Consider the following 18,765-nt stretch of genomic DNA (forward strand, 5'->3'; position numbering starts at 1 on the left):
ACATATTTTTTACACATTCTCACCTCAGAAAGAACAAAGTAGAATAAGTAGCAAGCTTCAGCATGACAAAATGAGCTTGGAGATGCTATGTATGTTATCAGTGATCTGCAGCAGAACGTCATGCACAACAGGTGACTAATTTTGCAGATAGATTGACCTCAGATAGGACTAATTTCTAAATGAGCTGGGAGACCCACATGAATCACAGCACAACGAGAGACTGGAAAGGCTAACTTGAACTAATTCCAAAACTATAATAAAATAAAGTGCAAGTATTCAGGTGAATATGGTGCTTGTAATAAAGGCATACTGGTAGCTTTTCAAAACAATGTCCTGTCTCTGCAGGACAGATGCCTTATACACAATTTGTGGGCACTTCTGTGGTAAGACTGTTTCTTTTTAGTATGTATTCAGTAAAGGATTAAGGGAGGCTATGCTCCATGTTTGAAGTCCCAAATTATTATCATGAGATAGTGAATGACAAAAGGGAGGATGTTTTCCCTGCATACCTTATGCATTTCTCACTATACTTGGATCTGAGACGGCCTTTCCCAGGAAGGGAATTTTTTTAGGCACATAGTTTTTCTGCATAATATTAATAATAGTAATAATCATAGAATCATAGAATCATAGAGTGGTTTGGGTTGGAAGGGACCTTAAAGATCTAGTTCCAATCCCCCTGCCACAGGCAGGGACACCTTTCCTCTAGACCAGGTTGCTCAAAGCCCCATCCACCCTGGCCTTAAACACTGCCAGGGAGGGGGCATCCACAACTTCTCTGGGCAACCTGTTCCAGTGTCTCACCACCCTCACAGGAAAGAATTTCTTCCTAATATCTAATCTAAATCTCCCCTCTTTCAGTTTAAAACCACTCCCCCTCATCCTGTCACTACTTGCCCTTGTAAAAAGTCCCTCTCCTGCTTTCCTGTAGGCCCTCTTCAGGTACTGGAAGGCTGCTAGAAGGTCTCCCCGGAGCCTTCTCTTCTCCAGGCTGAACAGCGCCAACTCTCTCAGCCTGTCTTCATAGGAGAGGTGCTCCAGCCCTCTCATCATCTTCGTGGCCCTCCTCTGGACTCACTCCAACAGCTTCATGTCCTTCTTCTGTTGGGGACCCCAGAGCTGAACACAGTACTCCGGGTGGGGTTTCATGAGAGTGGAGTAGAGGGGCAGAATCACCTCCCTCGACCTGCTGCTCAGGCTTCTTTTGACGCAGCCCAGGATACGATTTGCCTTCTGGGCTGCAAGCACACACTGCCGGCTCGTGTTGAGCTTCTCATCAACCATCACCCCCAAGTCCTTCTCCTCAGGGCTGCTCTCAATCCATTCTCCGCCCAGCCTGTATTTGTGCTTGGGATTGCCCCGACCCACATGCAGGACCTTGCCCTTGTCCTTGTTGAATTTTATGCAGTTTGCACAGGCCCAGCTCTCAAGCCTGTCAAGGTCCCCCTGGATGGTATCCCTTCCCTCCAGCGTGTTGACCACACTGCACAGCTTGGTGTCATTGGCAAACTTGCTGAGGGTGCACTCAATCCCACTGTATTAAACATAATTAATATTATATATAATTATATAATAATACCTTATAATATAATAATGTAATAAGAGAATAAAGAACTAATAAAATATAATAGTAATAATATATGTTAATATGCTATAATATATGGTAACGATAATGTAACACTATTAATATATAATAATAATAATAGTAATACTAATGAGAATAAATATAACAAGAAGAACAAAGCAAGAATAGCTTTTCTCTCATCTATGCTGATTCATTCCCTCTTTATTGTTCTAGACACAGAAACAGCATTTTGTGAGCCCTGTATCCTTATTCTCCCTTCTTCTTTCCAAGCTATGGAGCAGGTTGTCAGCTCTTTTAAAATGCAAACAGAGCTTCCAGAAATGCTGTTCTTCATAGAATCACAGAATCGTTTTGGTTGGAAAAGACCTTTAAGATCATCAAGTCCAACTGTTAACCTAGCGCTGCCAAGTCCACCACTTAAACCATGTCCCACATCTACACATCTTTTAAATACCTCCAGGGATGGTGACTCAACCACTTCCCTGGGCAGCCTGTTCCAATGTTTGATAACCCTTTTGGTGAATAAATTTTTTCCTGATATCCAATCTAAACCTCCCCTGGTGCAACTTGAGGCTGTTTCCTCTTGTCCTGTAGCTCCCCTGCAGGTCTGGGCAGATGTGATAAGATCATAACCAGTAGTCATGAGCACTTAAAGTTTGTCCTGATTTCTTGAGTGCTGGATCATTCATCTCAACACCAGCACAGAATAACAGATATGGGGTCCCAATTGCATGTCACTACCCAGGAGATGCTGCTCATCAGAGAGCATCTCCACATCTCCAGCTTCTGGAGAAAATCTTGGTGGCTGTTTCCAGGATTGGTCAGACATAAACAGCAGGTACTCTGGGGTCAGCATTTCCCTGGCTTAGCAGAGCAGCTGCCTGCATCCTAGCAGTGAGCTCCCGTGCCCTCATACGAGTCTTACATCTCTGGCTCCTGGAAATAACTGATTAGATGGGAATCTAAGCTTCTATTGAATTGTCTTGACTTTGGCTTTGCTATAAAGAGTGTGAAACATTATATCAAAGGCTTAAAGAAATTAGAACAAATAAGCCCAAAAGTTCCTTACATTTTTGAGAGCCTAAATATCAGTTTTGAGGTCTGATTCATAATTTGTGGGTGTTCGAGGTTAGAAATTATGAAACCAACAAACTTCTCAAGTCAAACAAGTTCTGCAGCTGTAATTACTGAGAAACTTGTACAGAGATCACCTTCAGGTTAGACATATCTGTCTTGAGGCTATGTACATAAATATGTACATATGTGGATGGATGGATGGATGTAGTCTTTCCTGGAAGGTCACTTCTGTTGAAACCAGTTAGGATCATTTAAGACATGGCAGGCTTAATCATACAAGACATTGAGGTGCTGGAGAGAGTCCAGAGAAGGGCAATGAAGCTGGTAAAGGGTCTGGAGAACAAGTAATGAGAAGTGTCTGAAGGAACTGGGGTTGTTTAGTCTGGAGAAACGGAGGCTGAGGGGAGACCTTATTGCTGTCTACAAGTACCTGAAAGGAGGTTGTAGTGTGGAGGGTGTTAGTCTCTTCTCCCAGGTAACAAGCGATAGCATGAAAGGAAATGGCCTCAAGTTGTGCCAGGGGAGATTTAGATTGGATATTAGGAAAAATTTCTTCACAGAAGGGGTTATCAAGCATTGGAACAGGCTGCCCAGGGAAGTGGTGGAGTCACCATCCCTGGAGGTATTTAAAAGACGTGTAGATGTGGTGCTTAGGTACATGGTTTAGTGGTGGACTTCCCAGTGCTAGGTTAATGGTTGGACTCTGATCTTAAAGGTCCTTTCCAACAAAAATGATTCTATGATTCTATAATTTCACGTTTTTTTATTTTTTATGGGATTAGTAACATGTTCTCTAATTGTATTTGTAGGGAGTGGAGCACTGGGTCTAGCTAGACGTGTACACACACAATTTACATGGCAACGAGCCCCCCACCTGGCTTTAAACAATGGCCATTGTCATCCTGGGAAGGCCTGCAAAGTGCTGGTTGCCTCCCCCATTCCGAGGGCCTCCTCTCCAGGGCCGCCTGCTCCGTGCAGAACCGGGAGTTCCCAGTTCCTTTTCTTTCAGGTGAGTGCTGATAACACCTTGTGGTGAATTGCAAGTTAAACACTTGTAAGAGAAAAAGACAAGGGAAGCCTACTGCTGCTAAAAGATAAAACCACCACATACCGGGCTAACCTTATCTTGTTATCTCTTAAATTAGCAGAGTTCAATCTAATTAAGTGCTCACATGGAAGAAACCCAAGTTGTGGTGTGACTAATCAGCTTGAAAGCTGTTCTAACCACAGCGTTGATAGGGCTTTATTGTGCTGGGGGCTGAGAGAAGATACAATTCAGGCCCCTAATGGTTTGCAAGCTAAAGCCTGGGCTCCTCTTGAAAGGGTGGGCAGGCAGTCATTTCATAGATGCAGTTTGTATCTTTAAAAGGTAATTCTGCGGGTTATTGCAACTCTTAAAACCAGATAGCATACGCTTGTGCCGTTTTGCTGTTATCAGCTGCATTTACTATGCCAGGGCTGTTGCCTAATACACTCAAACTGGTAAGTTATATTACATCTAAGGCAGAAGCTTCTATAGTATATAAGGCCTAGGGAATCAAACTGTATCGCAGTTTATACCTCGATTTATTTATTTATACCCCGAAGTTTACCAGCAACAGAGTAGCTGATAATTTGCTATTGGGGATTCTTCAAAAATGCCCAAGAACTAGTAAAAAACATAAGACTAGGAGCAGATTTGGATCACAAAGCTGTGACATGTAGATTCAACAGCCAACGACACCCAGGGGAACAATGTGTCTAGTATTTGCATCTGATGATCTATTACTTCCCGCTCCACATAGCTGGATGCCCCCTTGTATCTCGGTGGTCATTTATGCACACCTACAGCAAGGACTTGAATTCACACAGCTGGATCTCACAGTAAATTGGAAGCACTGTCACCATGCCCCAGTTAATAGATTTATACCTGGACAGATGGATATAGCAAGTCTGTTGTATACAGTCATATTTTGTGATATCATTGAAGCTACCTGTTCTTTACTGTTTTTTGATACATTAGTCTAAAAATTAACTGAAGCCTCCTGAGCATAGCGTGGACCTCAGTTTTTTGTGCCCAGCTCTGAAGATGGTGTAGATGGTGTAGAATTAGCATAAACTGTAACAGAGCGTGTCTAGAGCAGACCAATGTACATGAGATACAGTCCAGTGCTGGTGAACATTATCTGGGGTGCAGGACTAGATCTCTGCTGACAGGTTGCTGGTCCATGCAGAATACAAGCCCTGGGGAGGGTGGGGACCAGCGTGCTCAGCTGGAAGGAGAGCAAGCTGGGAAGGAGAGCAAGCTCTTGTATTTCTCTCCATTTGCCTGGAGGGGGGCAAGCCTGCAAGTGAAAAAGTCAACAGGCTCCTTCAACTACAAAAAGAAAAAACAAGAAAAAAAGCAGCTGTAATAGCAGCTACAGCCTCCCACGCTGGTTCATCTCAGCTACTAAGGGGGGAGAAATGTGGGAAGACAAACAAGCATCTGGCCTTCCTGATTATCGTCTGACCCTTGAATTTAAAACCCTGTGAAATTCAGAGGTGGGAGGGGTTCTCCCAGGGAGCTGTGCAGCATTCCTGGGAACAAAGAACAGCCCAACACCCAAAGCAGCTCACCTGCAGAACAGCTCAGCTATTCATATCCCTAAGTAGGCGAGAAGGTGACAACTCCTTTCTGCCCCTTTTCCCCCTCATTTGGGCTGTGACAGACAAGAGGTTCAAAGCCCTCTGCCTGCAGTCCAGCTTATAAATTCCCTTCACACCCCCGCTGCCATGAGGGGCTGCTGTCCTGCTGATGAGCCTCATGTGCTGTCAGAGAGGATCCTGGTACCTGCAGGTTGCTAAAGGTCCTCAGGGCTCTGAGCACCTCGAAGGGAGCAGTGTCACAGCCAAGGGCAGGCCCGTTTCTCTCACACAGCCCTACAGAAATGGGCTTCAGCAAGGGGCGCAAAGCTGCCAGAGCTGAACCATACCCATCGGAGCTCTACTGCCAGAGTATCTACTGCACACCTCTGGTGGGCTTCACCGCCCACACTGAGCGCCCTGCTACTGAAGCCAGACTAGTGCAAGCTGTAGGGGCATAGAGGCATGGGGTTGTTTTAATCTGAGCTTCAGGAGAAAGGGAAGGGGTGCAGCCAGGGAAGAGATGCAGCAGACAGAGGTAGTGATGCCTGGTCACAGTTAGAGTCCAACCCCAGCTGCTGCCCCTGCAGAAGGTAGCCAGGACCTTTCCCATCACGTATCAAAAGCTCAGAGAAAAAGATATTGCCTCTATTCACAGTGTTCTAGTAGGTTCTTCCCAGACTGGGAGTACCTGGGGCCACAGACATCTGCATCATGGCAGCTGTTGGCTTGCAGGAGGCAAGGTGGAGATAGAGGAAGGGATGGGCAGGAGCTCACCCCCACCTTCCCTCATTTATTTGTTGCCTTCTTCCCTTGCCGTCCCTGGTGGGAACAAGGGGTGGGATGGTGTTACCAAATGGTGAGAAAGAGTTTTGAGTAAATAGAGAAAAGAGTACGTTTGAAAACTGCTGCAGTCACCACAGCATATATTATGAACATATACACACACCCTCCACACCTCTTTCTTTTTTCTTCTTTATAGAATCCTAGAATTGTTTTTGTTGGAAAGGACCTTTAAGATCATCAAGTCCAACCATTAACCTAGCACTGGGAAGTCCTTCACTAAACTGTGTCCCTAAGCACCACATCTACACGTCTTTTAAATACCTTCAGGGATGGTGACTCCACCACTTCCCTGGGCAGCCTGTTCCAATGCTTGATAACCCTTTTGGTGAAGAAATTTTTCCTAATATCCAATCTAAACCTCTCCTGGTGCAACTTGAGGCCGTTTCCTCTCGTCCTATCATTTGTTACTTGGGAGAAGAGACCAACACCTGCCTCGCTACAGCCTCCTTTCAGGTAGTTGTAGAGTGCGATAAGGTCTCCCTCAGCCTCCTTTTCTCCAGACTAAACAACCCATAAATATAATCATATCTATGAGACCACACCACCTCCTAAAAAGAGGAGAGGAACAGGGTTAAGTGACATATTAAGGAAGGGACCCATATTGTGTCAGCTGGACACATACTCAGATCCCTTTACAGCAGGCACATAATCAGATGGTATCTCCACTAATATCTCTGGTGGGTTTAAAGCAAAATAGGCCAGTGGAATTTTTCACCCTAAATAGGTTACTTGGAGGAGCTGCTTAAGGAATATGTGTGCCACCACCCTCTGTTGGATATGGACAGAACTTCTCAGCCATGGACTGCCGGGTTCAATGCCGGCACCCAGTGTCATCAGCACCCAGCATCCACCCAGCATTGCTGGCACACGGCATCACCAGCTCTGTGTGCTTCCTGGCCTGGGCAGCCCCCAGAAACCATGTCTGTCCTACGCTAGCAACTTTTACTGTGTCCCTCTTTACCTGTGGAAAACTGACCACTGATACAAGCTAAAAAACATCCTCTTGCTTTGGGGCACAGACCTTGCAAAAAGGTGTTATCAGATCCCGATGAGCTTTAAAGCAGATACTGTTACTGTAGCTCTTCACCATCAAAAGTGCACATCACTATTTCAGCTAAAAAGCATGTCATGAGTGAGCTACCACGAATTTTCAGCCATTTATACATCTCTTAGTGTTTAAAGTAACAATGCAAGTCTTTTTAGATTTACCAGACCATGGTTAAAACAAATAGTGCCAATACTCAGTAAATTCACATCCTTTATGTTCTATTTTTAAACAAAATGAACCATAAGGTGTTGGCACTGGATAGGTCCATGGTCTTGAGAGATTAAAATTAAACATGCTGTAAAAAGGAAACTGATAACCCAGGGGCAAGTATCAGAAGACACCCTCAGAAACTCTCCACCCCTCTGCCGCCACACACGGCTGGTGAGCGCAGACCTGGGGCTCCTGGGCAGGGCTTCCAGCTCACTTGTGTGTTACACAAAAGACTGCCTTCAGCCATGTGCTCTGTTAGTCTCCTCATTGCCCTCTGTCCTCTAACATCACAGGGACATGGAGGTCCCTGATATTTCCAACAGTTGTCGAATTACCATGGATGAGCGTTGTTGTGATAGTGAGGAGCTCTGATTGCTTCTCAGACATGAAGCTGAGCATGATCATGTACTGGCAATGCAATAAATTGTTAGAGAACAAGAAATGGAGACCCTTTGCCAGCCAGAGGAAGACAAGGAATCTCACAGTGTGCTGAAGACCAGCTGCTTTGTTTGGCACCAGATAACTTGGGATAAATCCTCAGAAACTGTAGTACCACACAGAAGATTCAAGGGGGAGTAAGAACCTGAATAAATCAGGCTGACATTAAAGCAGGTTTACCCTCAAACACATGCAAATCAAGCACTTGCAGAGAGCCAGGGACTACTTATGCCAGTCTCAGAAAGCCAGGTGTCTGGCAGATGCAGCCTGACTCTGTACCCAGAAACAAGAGCAGTAATACTCAGTGGCGTGTGTAATGCTGCAAAGCCTGAACTGATTCCTAGGGTGAATTATTTCCTCTCACATCACCAAAAGAGTGACAAAAATTATCAGCCCAGAACATGCAGGTAGGTAACTCTCAGTGTAATTTTACTGAAAAGTAGAAAATAAAAGCAAACCCAACAATCATATGATGGGCAAGGAAAAAATACAAGCCTAGTAGGAAAATGTCCTGTAATATAAGTGGATTAGACAAAAACTGGAGATTTACAGTCTAACTCCAGACACGCTTCTGAAGTTTTCTGTGAAAAGCCTGTTACAGTTAGATGTAAAAGCATGTGGGTTGTTCCTCTGCCCTCCCCAGGGCAGATAAGCAATCAAAACAAACACGTTTATCTGAGGGATCTGTTAATCCTCTGCATGAACAACATTTCACCATGCAAGTTATAGTGGGCTTAGTGCTCCTTGAGCACTGAGAAGCTTAACACCACAGTTCAGTCCTTATCCTATGAGCACAACCACAAAATCCAAGCCATGATTGTATGTCCTAAGGTTACCCAGGGCAGGAGGCAGGGATAAGTGCCATATTTGGTCTCTCTCTGCACAAAATACAGCTCTCCAGTCCACCAAAATGCTTGCTTCACGGTAAAAGTGAGTAGATGGAGGGAGCCTGGCACAGGGTTTGAAGCAGGCAAACGATGTATATTCACTTTTCCGTAGGTTAGTAGGAATATGCATGAGGATCTCTTTCTCCCAAAGCAAAGGAACTCTTTAGCTTGTTCTTCAGTGCTCTAAGATTGGAGGGGCATATCCCTGCATAGCTGCTGGGAAAGAAGGGTGAAGTCTGGCACAGGGAGAGCACCTGCCCTTAGGGGCTTCAGACTGGAGTCAGGGAGGCAAAGCTTTACTGGGGAAAGCTAAGTAGAACCCTTTCAGAAATGCTGCCAAACCTGAAAGCTCAGGGGATCCTCTACAGAACATACCTGCGGGGCATAAGCTGCTGTTCACACTGGCTGAAGAGTTTGAAGGTGAATAAAGAGGGTGGTACTGCTGGGAAGTGACAGCATCTCCCCCAACAGCCTTCCCAAGGGGCTTCTCTGAACCGGCGCCTTGTCTTGCAGCTACAGACCTTCCTAGCTCTGGTCTTGGTCTTCTCTACAGGCGCACAGGTTCCATCTGGATAGAGGACTTAACCAGTGAAGAAAAGGTCAGTGGCTGGATCTGGGGCCGTCCAGACACGAGCAGGTTTTATTTGGAAGCACATTTCTCCACGCTGGCCCTGACCGCGTTGGTCATTTTTGAACTTTGCCTTGGAGGGGGCTGGTTTTGTAAGTTATGCTGCAAAGCACTGGAAGGAAAAGGATCTGCCAGAATATAGAAGTGCTCTGACGTTGCTCCCCTAAATGCAGAGGTTTTAATTCTGAAAGAGGAACCTGGTAAGGCTGGTAGGGAAGCTGGGGGAAATGAAAAAATAAGAGTTTTGCCTTATGTGACACATTGTAAGATAGTAAAGCCTCAGGTGTTATCCAGAAAGGAGAAGTTGAAATCTGAGAGTCACTCGTGGTATCATGAATGTGAAGTCAAAAAAGCCATGTCGCTAGCGATGTTCACCGCTGGAGACAGGGTGGAGGCATAGACAGACCCTTTGCTGAAACCACCCTGTACCCTATATACCACGAAGCCACTGCAAAGTACTTACCATGTCTGTGAGGAACGCTATCACAGAAAAAGCACTGAGGTGAGAAAGGTGAAAGGAAGAGCGAAGGGGCTGTGAGAGCTCACCTCCTGAGCTTGCCCTGAGACACATGATTTGCATGTGATGCTGGTGAAAGGCTGAATCAGCTTGAAGCAGCTGTTAGGTAAATTTCCCCCCCCCTGAGGGCACACTCAGGGCAGGGTGATTCTGGCAATCAAAGGCTACTCTATTCTCTTCCCTTGGTTGAGGGCCTTATCATCAGCATCTCAGTAGGGAGTGGATCTTCCTATCAATAAAAAAGAAGTCTTGGCTCTGATCATATGATCTGGACCAATCTTCCTACCTCAGGCAACTGTTTTGGTTTATCTCTGTCTTCTTAAATACCATTATCCCACTCACAGCAATGTTACATGTAATTCTTTTGAATACCTGCGCAGAAAGGCACATTATTTTCCAAAAGTAGGAATCTGATAGCAAGTTTGGGAAAAGATGTAATCAAAAGCTTTTCAGTTACTGTGTATTTGGCACCGATTAAGAAATTTTATTTATAGCTACCAAAGGTAATTGGTGATAAAAGCTATCTTTATTCATGTTTTATAAATGAGGTAACTGAGGCATGGAAAAATTAAGTGGCTTGTTCAGGGCTGTATATAAAGCCTTGGCCATGGCTAGGAACAGATACATTACTAACTCCAGTCCAAACCTTTTTAGTGTCTTTCCTACTTTTTCCTGACAAAACCTCAGCCTCCGTTGAAGATAAGAAAATTCTGTGAGGACAACCTCAGAAAGTTTCCTGTAAGCAGCAAACTAACGAATCCTGCTTTTCCTGTGGTTTTGCACCCTGAAAGCCGAACTTCTCATCTTCAGCAGAATCCCATGACACCAACACCCTCCCCCCCCAGCTCCCTTCCCCATCTGCTTGTCTCCCTGGGCCTAGCCACAGCCCCTGGGCAGCTCTGCTGCTGCAGGACAGCTCCGTGTGACAACCATCCTTCTCTTGGAGAAGGAGGTGACTTTGGGTCTCTCTCTTCTACACAGTAGCTGACTTTCATGGAAAACTCATATGGAGCGTTGTGTCTTTGCAAACCCTTCTTTGAAATGTAGTTGGATAGGTTCAACGGCAACTGGGAGATCCCAGTTTCTTCAGGGAAGCAGGCTAAAGCACGATCAGACTTGAGCTAAAGCGCCTGCTGCTGTCTGGAGCTGTGGGAAGCACTGCAAATTTTCCCATTCAGCAAGCTGCTAAGTGGGGCATTTTGGAAATAGTGTAGTTTATTAGTGCTGCCCCTTCCAGGAAATCACAGCAGGGACTGACCTCTGTTACGGTACTGCTTCGTGGATGCTCCTCAGCAGCACGCCAGCTCCCCAGTGCCTGTGTCACCGCCAGGAGGCCACAAAGTCATGACTACCCTTGGCCACAGGCTAGTGACCATGTGGTCAAGTGCCATATTATCCCAGCACAGCCCTTGAGGTAAGCTTCTAGCTGCTTTGAGGTTTACCTCTCAGAGTTGTAGGAGTGGCACTGAATTGCACTGACAACCAGGGTTTAATAGAAGTCATTAAAAGGCTGTTAATTATACAGTTGTTTTCACTGCTCTTCATAGATTGTCTTGTTTACTGGCTGAGACAACGATAGTGATGGGATAGATACAAAAGGAGAAAACCAGCCCAGATTTATCAGCCTGCTCTACTGCGTTTGCCCCACTCCAGTGGATTTTGCCTCACTCTGGATGTGACCATGGTCTCAGCAGAACACACACCCTCTTTAAATTTATTAGTGTTACCTATACCTGCTAAGGGGTTACAGGTACTTCGATGTCTTTTTTCCTCGTACATCATTCTATATGGTGAATTATATACCTTAGTCTGCCTGATGCGGGAGGCACAGAATAGTGTGCCCTGGCTGTTATGAAAGAACCAGGACATTTAAACCAAGTAATACGCCCTACACAAGAAGCCTCAGGGTCCATCTTATGGCATCAGCACAGCTGCCCTTCTTAAGGTCTTTCTGTCTACATTGCACTGAAAATAGCACACTGTCTAGTGTAGGCCAATCGCAGAGACTATGACAGCACTTCAGACATGTTTTCTGAAAAATATGGAACTTCTTTCCATAGTAAAAATCCACATTTCCTTCTTTTGCACACTTCAGTAGTGACAGTAATTGCAATAGCTGGGGTGGGAAGTTGATTGCCAAAAGCATGAAAAGCTTTAAAACAGAAAACTGTGACCTCGCACCTGAGAAGCTGGGAACAATGGAGCAAGATCCATACACAGAAGTCAACTACAGAACGACTATGAGATATGTCTGTGAAACAACTGTGGAAAAGGCAAACCATGATCATAGGATGCATCTGCTGAGGTACGTATGGGAGACAAAGGTGAATGTGAACACCATACTGCAAGGCCTTGGTTAGGCATCCTCTGAAAACTTGAATATGACTCTCTTCACCTGTACACATGCAGTGTGATTTCATACTAGAACACATAAAGAGAGGAACTACCATAACTCTTCAGGCATGGCAGCAGAAACTCCAGCTTCAGGCAGAAGAAATCCATAAACTGTAATTTGTACAGCCTGGGCATGTGAGGCTTTATCTTTTTATCTTCTTTTATCTCTTTATAATCTTCTACTCCTTCTCCTTGTTTTCTCATTCATTCCTCCACTGCTCTCTGTTTTCTCTCCTCTTCCATCCCCGTTGCCCACTCCACTGAGTGCCATCCCCTCCAGCAAATGGTGCTACTCCTCACCTCCCATTACCTGGTGTTACTCCTTAGGGGGAAGCAGGACACCCAAATGGCAAAGGGCCCTCCGTCATGCAAAGGCATCAGTTTAGAAATGGGATTCAGAGAACAGAAAATTCAGAGGAGGCTTCTGCTCTGGGCTGAGCGGAAAACTTGACGTAAGGCAGTGTTGTACAGCCTGGTGGTGCTGCCTGTGGACAGCAATAAGGCAGAGACTCAAGGAAGGTGCATCGACTCCTCCTTTGGAGGAAAAAGCTCTCTGAGTGAGCATGTGATGGGGTTGCCTATGATAGAAAGGGTTAGATCCAGTGACACAGGTAGTCCCTTTCAGTTGTATGATTCTTCACTACCTCTCACATATCTTCAGCACCCCGAGATGTGCAGTCTGGGACTTTACCACAGGAAAAATGAAGCTTTTGGTTTAAGAGGCTCTGCCTCCAGTTATTTAATTATTAAGACCAAAACAAAACAAGAAAAGAAAACCCCTGCCTTGTCATTGGCCATAAGGGTTTTTTTAAGATGTCTAGGTACTTCTCAGATCCTTCTGACAATCTTGATAGCAATCAGCTCATTACTCATCTAGAGCTTTAAAGATCATTACTAACCTCTTGAATTGCTCCTGCCAATAGAGCAGAAATCCAAGCCCCAAAATTATGTAGTCAATCTAAACTGTACTATCATAGTTGGGAAGGGAAAACTAGTCTGTACCAGACCTCTTTTCAAGGTGGACTTCAATAACAGCTCCAAGTTGAAGACACTGTAGCATCTTAGACCCATAGAGAACTACATTATGGCTGAATACAGTAAAGCTCACCTTACAGGAGATGGCTCCAATCCCTTGCCCCATCATAGCAGCTTCAAGTGATCATGATAGATTCAGCAGGGCCCACTAGCTATCATCTATTTCGAGGGTAATCTCAATATATGTATTTGAAAGACAGTTCATATAGAATCAGCTTCATTGCACAACTCCCCTTTTAGTTTCTTTATGTCACTTGTAGTTCATAGTCATCCACATGCCTATCTTAGCTGGGTGATTTCCATTAAATGGAAGGACAATGTTGGACTGAGTATCTTCTGTACGATGGTGACAATAGAGCCCTCACAATGTCCTATCAGCCTCACTACGTTACTTTAAATCACGCAGATAAACAGTTGTGTCCTCCTGGAAAGAGGATGAAAACCATGAAGGGTCATTCTCTACTATTGGCAAATGGCCCTCAGTGTTTCACTATAAGAGGTTATTCCTGCACAGCATTTATTAGTGGGTAGCTCTTACCGTACCTGAGAATGTCCAGAATTACCCATGAAATTAGCCAGTAACCTCAAGCACACCTAAGAATGGCTTGTTGATGGCTTGCACTGCTATCCAACCCACTGCCCTGGAGTTTCTTCATCTCAGAAATCAATGAATCTAATATGTCCTTCCACGCTGAAGAATAGTCTGTACTAGAAGACAAATTATTAGAATAATGTTAATAATTGCTGTTTCAACATACTATTGTTTGGGTTTTTTCATAAAACTTTTACCAGATGTGGCTTCTTTCTTAGATATTCCTTTCTCACGTTTCCTCTTTAGAAACTTAAGTGCCATTTTAGCCACAGTTTGTGGGCAAATATTTCTTTCCGTTTCCTTTTCTTTCATAAGCACTAACACTGGTTTGTAATTCAGTTTATTTTTTTTACAAAAGAAAGTGAAAAGAAGCAGAAAGCCACAGATGATTTTGAAACGCATTTCTTTATGACTGTTTCTTTCTTTGAATACCTCATTTCTGCTATTTGCGTACCTTCCTAAGTATTTAACAAAGCAGGGATGAGGTGGTTATTTGCATAGCATTTGCAGGATTTTTTTCAGTTTTATTCTTCCTCACCATCCACATGAGACATGTGGATAAGATATCACTAAAAAGCCAAACAGATCAGCTTGAGCTCTTCCAAACTGAAAAAATGCATAATTTTTGCTAAAGCATCTTATGAATTGAGGTGGTCCTACTGGTTGGGAGTTTAAAGGCAAGTTCTTCATGAGGGTTAGCAAGCCTCGAGAGTACACAGCTCTCCTTTCTCTTTCACCCACTGCAGTCGTGTACAGAAATCCATTACTTTTGTTCATTCACTGGTCAAAGATTCACTGGATAACAGTTTACTGTTGATGAATCTTTAAGCCATTTGCTGCCACTTACTGGATAACTAGACAACCTGCTCCACAAAAAGGAAACAAAGAATCAGAAATGGGCTTACGATGAAATTCACAGTAGGCATCGCCTTAAGCCTGACGCAGCACTGACACAGTGTAAGAAAAATGTCAAGGGCGAAATGCACATTAAAGTTGTTCCACTCACTGGAGTCAGAGTTCTTCGTTAATGAGCTACAACTATAAAATGCTTGTAAAATATACCTCCCTGTTTCACTTCCTCCTTCTCTGCGCCGCTCTGTACCGGTTGCGTGAATCTCTTGGAAGCGGGAGCAGGCAATCAGAATATCTAAGTGAAAGGAAATAAAATTCACTTGCAGAAGAGTTAGAGATGAAGTAACACCTACCAGAAAGACAGAGTACATTTTCCTATCTTTATCGTTTTATTTCCACATGATTTTGTTTCCTGAAGATGCCAGTACTGATAGCATTGCTGTTTCCTTAATGAAATGGGAAGTTCATTTTGTTTCGGTGTATCTGGAGAGTTTTAATCCTGGCTGCCATTAAAAAAGTGATGGTTAAAAGAACATTATAGAGGCTACAAAGCCAAATATTTGCAAATAGTAGCCAGGACTAAGAGGATAGAAACAAGAGAGAGCATTTACACTACAGTCTAGTCTTTAGTCATGCAAGAACATACTGTTTAATGGAATTGTTGCCTAATTGGGAATGGGATGGTGAGGTACAGCCCATGCGTATTTGGTCCACCTCACTTTTCAATCCCTCTTCCCTTACCTACTACACACTACTGAAACCCTGCTCTGAAGGCAGAATTATTAATTTCTTCCCAGGCTGTCCTGCAGAATTGTTATCTTATTATCCAAGCACACCACAACTGCAAATTAATTTATTTTTCACAGTGCCTCTCTGGGAAGAAGAGAATTGCTGTGAATTTCTCATTTCACAGCTGACAGCTGAGACGTAATCAGCAATGCCCACAATATTTTCATAAATCAAGCAGCCCACTCTCAAGCAGGCAGTCTGGAAGACAGAAACACCACCAGCAGCCACTTTTGAAAGGTCTGATTTTAGCAGCGTGTACGAGGTTTCTGTGACAGAGTGAAGGACGGAGCACAGTTTGCACCACAACACCAGTTTTCTTGGCTATGCCTCTTTCAGCTCCTTCAACTAATACAGCCAGGGTCCAACAGCTTCCTGCAGTCAATAAACCTGATCCATCCCCAAAACAGGTCCATGACGTCCATCAGTTGAGCTGGGATCTCAGGACAACACCAAGTGATCACATATTCAAAACTTATGGACTGCAAAAAGGGCAGGTGTCTTGATTTTCCTTTGTGTGTAGTAGCCCATGGGCAGTAGACTTTGGCATTTCCCTGATCTCACTAGACAGATTTTGAGGTTGGCCTTTTCTATTTCAGCTCCCCAGAGGCCTTCCTGATAGGTCAGGAGATGCCAGGTCTTGCTTTCTGGTGACACAAACCAGTTGAACTGGGCAAGCAGGGAAGACCTTAGGTCGGTTCAGAATGTCCCCCCAGTCTTTCCCATGTATGACCACCTTTTGATGAACTACAAAGTACAAAAAGTGAGATACGAAAAATGATGACTTTGTGGTTCATTGTTTCCTGTTGCACAGAGGGATTTAAGGTACAGATTAAGATACTTCACCCTCATGGTGTGACCAGTAACCCATTCCTCTATATTGCTTTCTGACTTTCTCACTAATTAATCTCAGCATTTTTAATAATTATGATTTGTTGTTTTTAGCAGCAGAAAATGTTGAGAAATGAAGAAATGAGAAATCTTGTTTGTCTTCAGGGTCACCCTATAGCACCAAAGCAGTCTCTAGTTCTATGAATACCCAACTTACCTAAGCACGATGTTAAGAAACTGCAAAAAGCAAAGCCTCTCGATGCAGAAAGACATCTGAGCTTACACATGCTAGACTTCTCTCAGACAGGTTTGCATCCCTCATCTCCATAAAGCGGAAAAGTATTCAGAAGCAGGGCATAGCCAGTGAAGTAATCTCCGGGGCAATCATACTGAACTTATTCATTAATTGTTTCATTTCTTCATTGCATGACCTTTTTTTTAAAAAAAAAACAAACCTAACCACACAGTGTTTTGCTGGCGCTGTGCACACAGCTGGCTATGGACCAGCTGGGGAGTGACGCCATGCCCCAGCCCTCTTCCACCCTTCCACCGCCTTCACAGCTCCAAGCAAGAGCTTGTCCAAGGAGCACAGGAGTCACGTTGCCTGTGGGCAGGGAGGAAGTAAGGAATGCTGCAGCGTGGCTTGGGGAGAGAAGATAGGGAGATACCGGTATGTGGGGTGAGGGAGCTTCCTTTTCCTCCTTGTTGGGCTCTGGGCAAGGACAGCTGGGTCTATGAACAGTCCTGGCTCAGGGTGGCTGTTCCGAGAGAAAAAGCCCTGTGTCAACTGATGAGAGAGGTGGTGTTTGAGCTTCGCCTGAATCACACAGAATCACAGAATCACAGAATCAACCAGGTTGGAAGAGACCCCAGGGATCATCGAGTCCAACCGCCGCCCCTACACCACCCTGTCAACTAGACCATGGCACTAAGTGCCATGTCCAGTCTTTTCTTAAACACATCCAGAGATGGTGACTCCAACACCTCCCTGGGCAGCCCATTCCAATGTCTAATAACCCTTTATGAAAAGAAATTCTTCCTGATGTCCAACCTGAACCTCCCCTGGTGAAACTTGAGGCTGTGTCCTCTTGTCCTATCGCTAGTTGCCCGGGAGAAGAGGCCAACTCCCACTTCACTACAACCTCCCTTCAGGTAGTTGTAGACTGCCATAAGGTCACCTCTGAGCCTCCTCTTCTCCAGGCTAAACAACCCCAGCTCCCTCAGCCGTTCCTCATAGGTCATACCCTCCAGACCCTTCACCAGCTTGGTCTCCCTCCTCTGGACTCGCTCCAACACCTCAACATCTTTCTTGAAGTGCGGGGCCCAGAACTGGACACAGTACTCAAGGTGCAGCCTCACCAGTGCCGAGTAGAGAGGGACGATCACTTCCCTAGACCGGCTGGCTACACTATTCCTAAGAGAGACCAGGATGCCATTGGCCTTCTTGGCCACCTGGGCACACTGCTGGCTCATGTTTAGCCGGCTGTCGATCAGCACCCCCAGCTCTCTTTCCGCTGGGCCGCTTTCTAACCACTCTTCCCCCAGCCTGTAGAGCTGCATGGGGTTGTTGTGGCCGAAGTGCAAGACCCGGCACTTGTTCTTGTTGAACCTCATGCCGTTGGTCTCGGCCCATCTATCTAACCTGTCCAGATCCCTCTGTAGGGCCTTCCTACCCTCCAGCAGATCGACACTCCCACCCAGCTTGGTGTCATCTGCAAATTTGCTGAGGGTGCACTCAATCCCTACATCTAGATCATCTATAAAGATATTGAACAGCACCAGCCCCAGAACTGAGCCCTGGGGAACACCGCTAGTGACCGGCCGCCAGTTGGACTTTGCCCCATTCACCACCACTCTCTGGGCTCGGCCATCCAGCCAGTTTTTAACCCATTTAAGAGTCCACCCATCCAAGCCCCGGGCAGCCATTTTGTCCACGAGGATGCTTTTTTAACACAGCTGTTGGACTGTTTTCTGGTCATAAAGTGGAGCAGGTCTTACAACACGACAGGATTTATCATTTGTTGTGTGCAAAGAACGCTGCACACTCACTGCATGGGATGCTGTATTTCATGCCTTACTTTACACTGACTTAAATCATAATATGATCAAAGAGCACTATGAAGAAAAAAAATCCAGACCCTCAGCCTTCCTAAACTGTCTTCTATTTACCTTTTTTTGCTGCTTTTTAAAGTAAAACTTGAGTGAAAAATTAATTGCTGCAACTCCACTGAGCTGTATCTTTTCCTCCTGCCAAAGATGTAATGGAAAAATGACTCTTAGCAGGGAGAGGCTACAGTGTCCAAGGGGAACAATATGTCCATTGCGACTCCCCCTCCGAGATACCCCCAGGAAGTTTGTTCTGCCAGCAGATGCCAAAGGTAAACTGTACCATATGCCTGACACCACATCCACCTGGTTAACATATTAGTATCAAA

The sequence above is a fragment of the Nyctibius grandis genome, chromosome 3 (assembly GCF_013368605.1).
Source record: "Nyctibius grandis isolate bNycGra1 chromosome 3, bNycGra1.pri, whole genome shotgun sequence".
Classification (NCBI taxonomy): domain Eukaryota; kingdom Metazoa; phylum Chordata; class Aves; order Nyctibiiformes; family Nyctibiidae; genus Nyctibius; species Nyctibius grandis.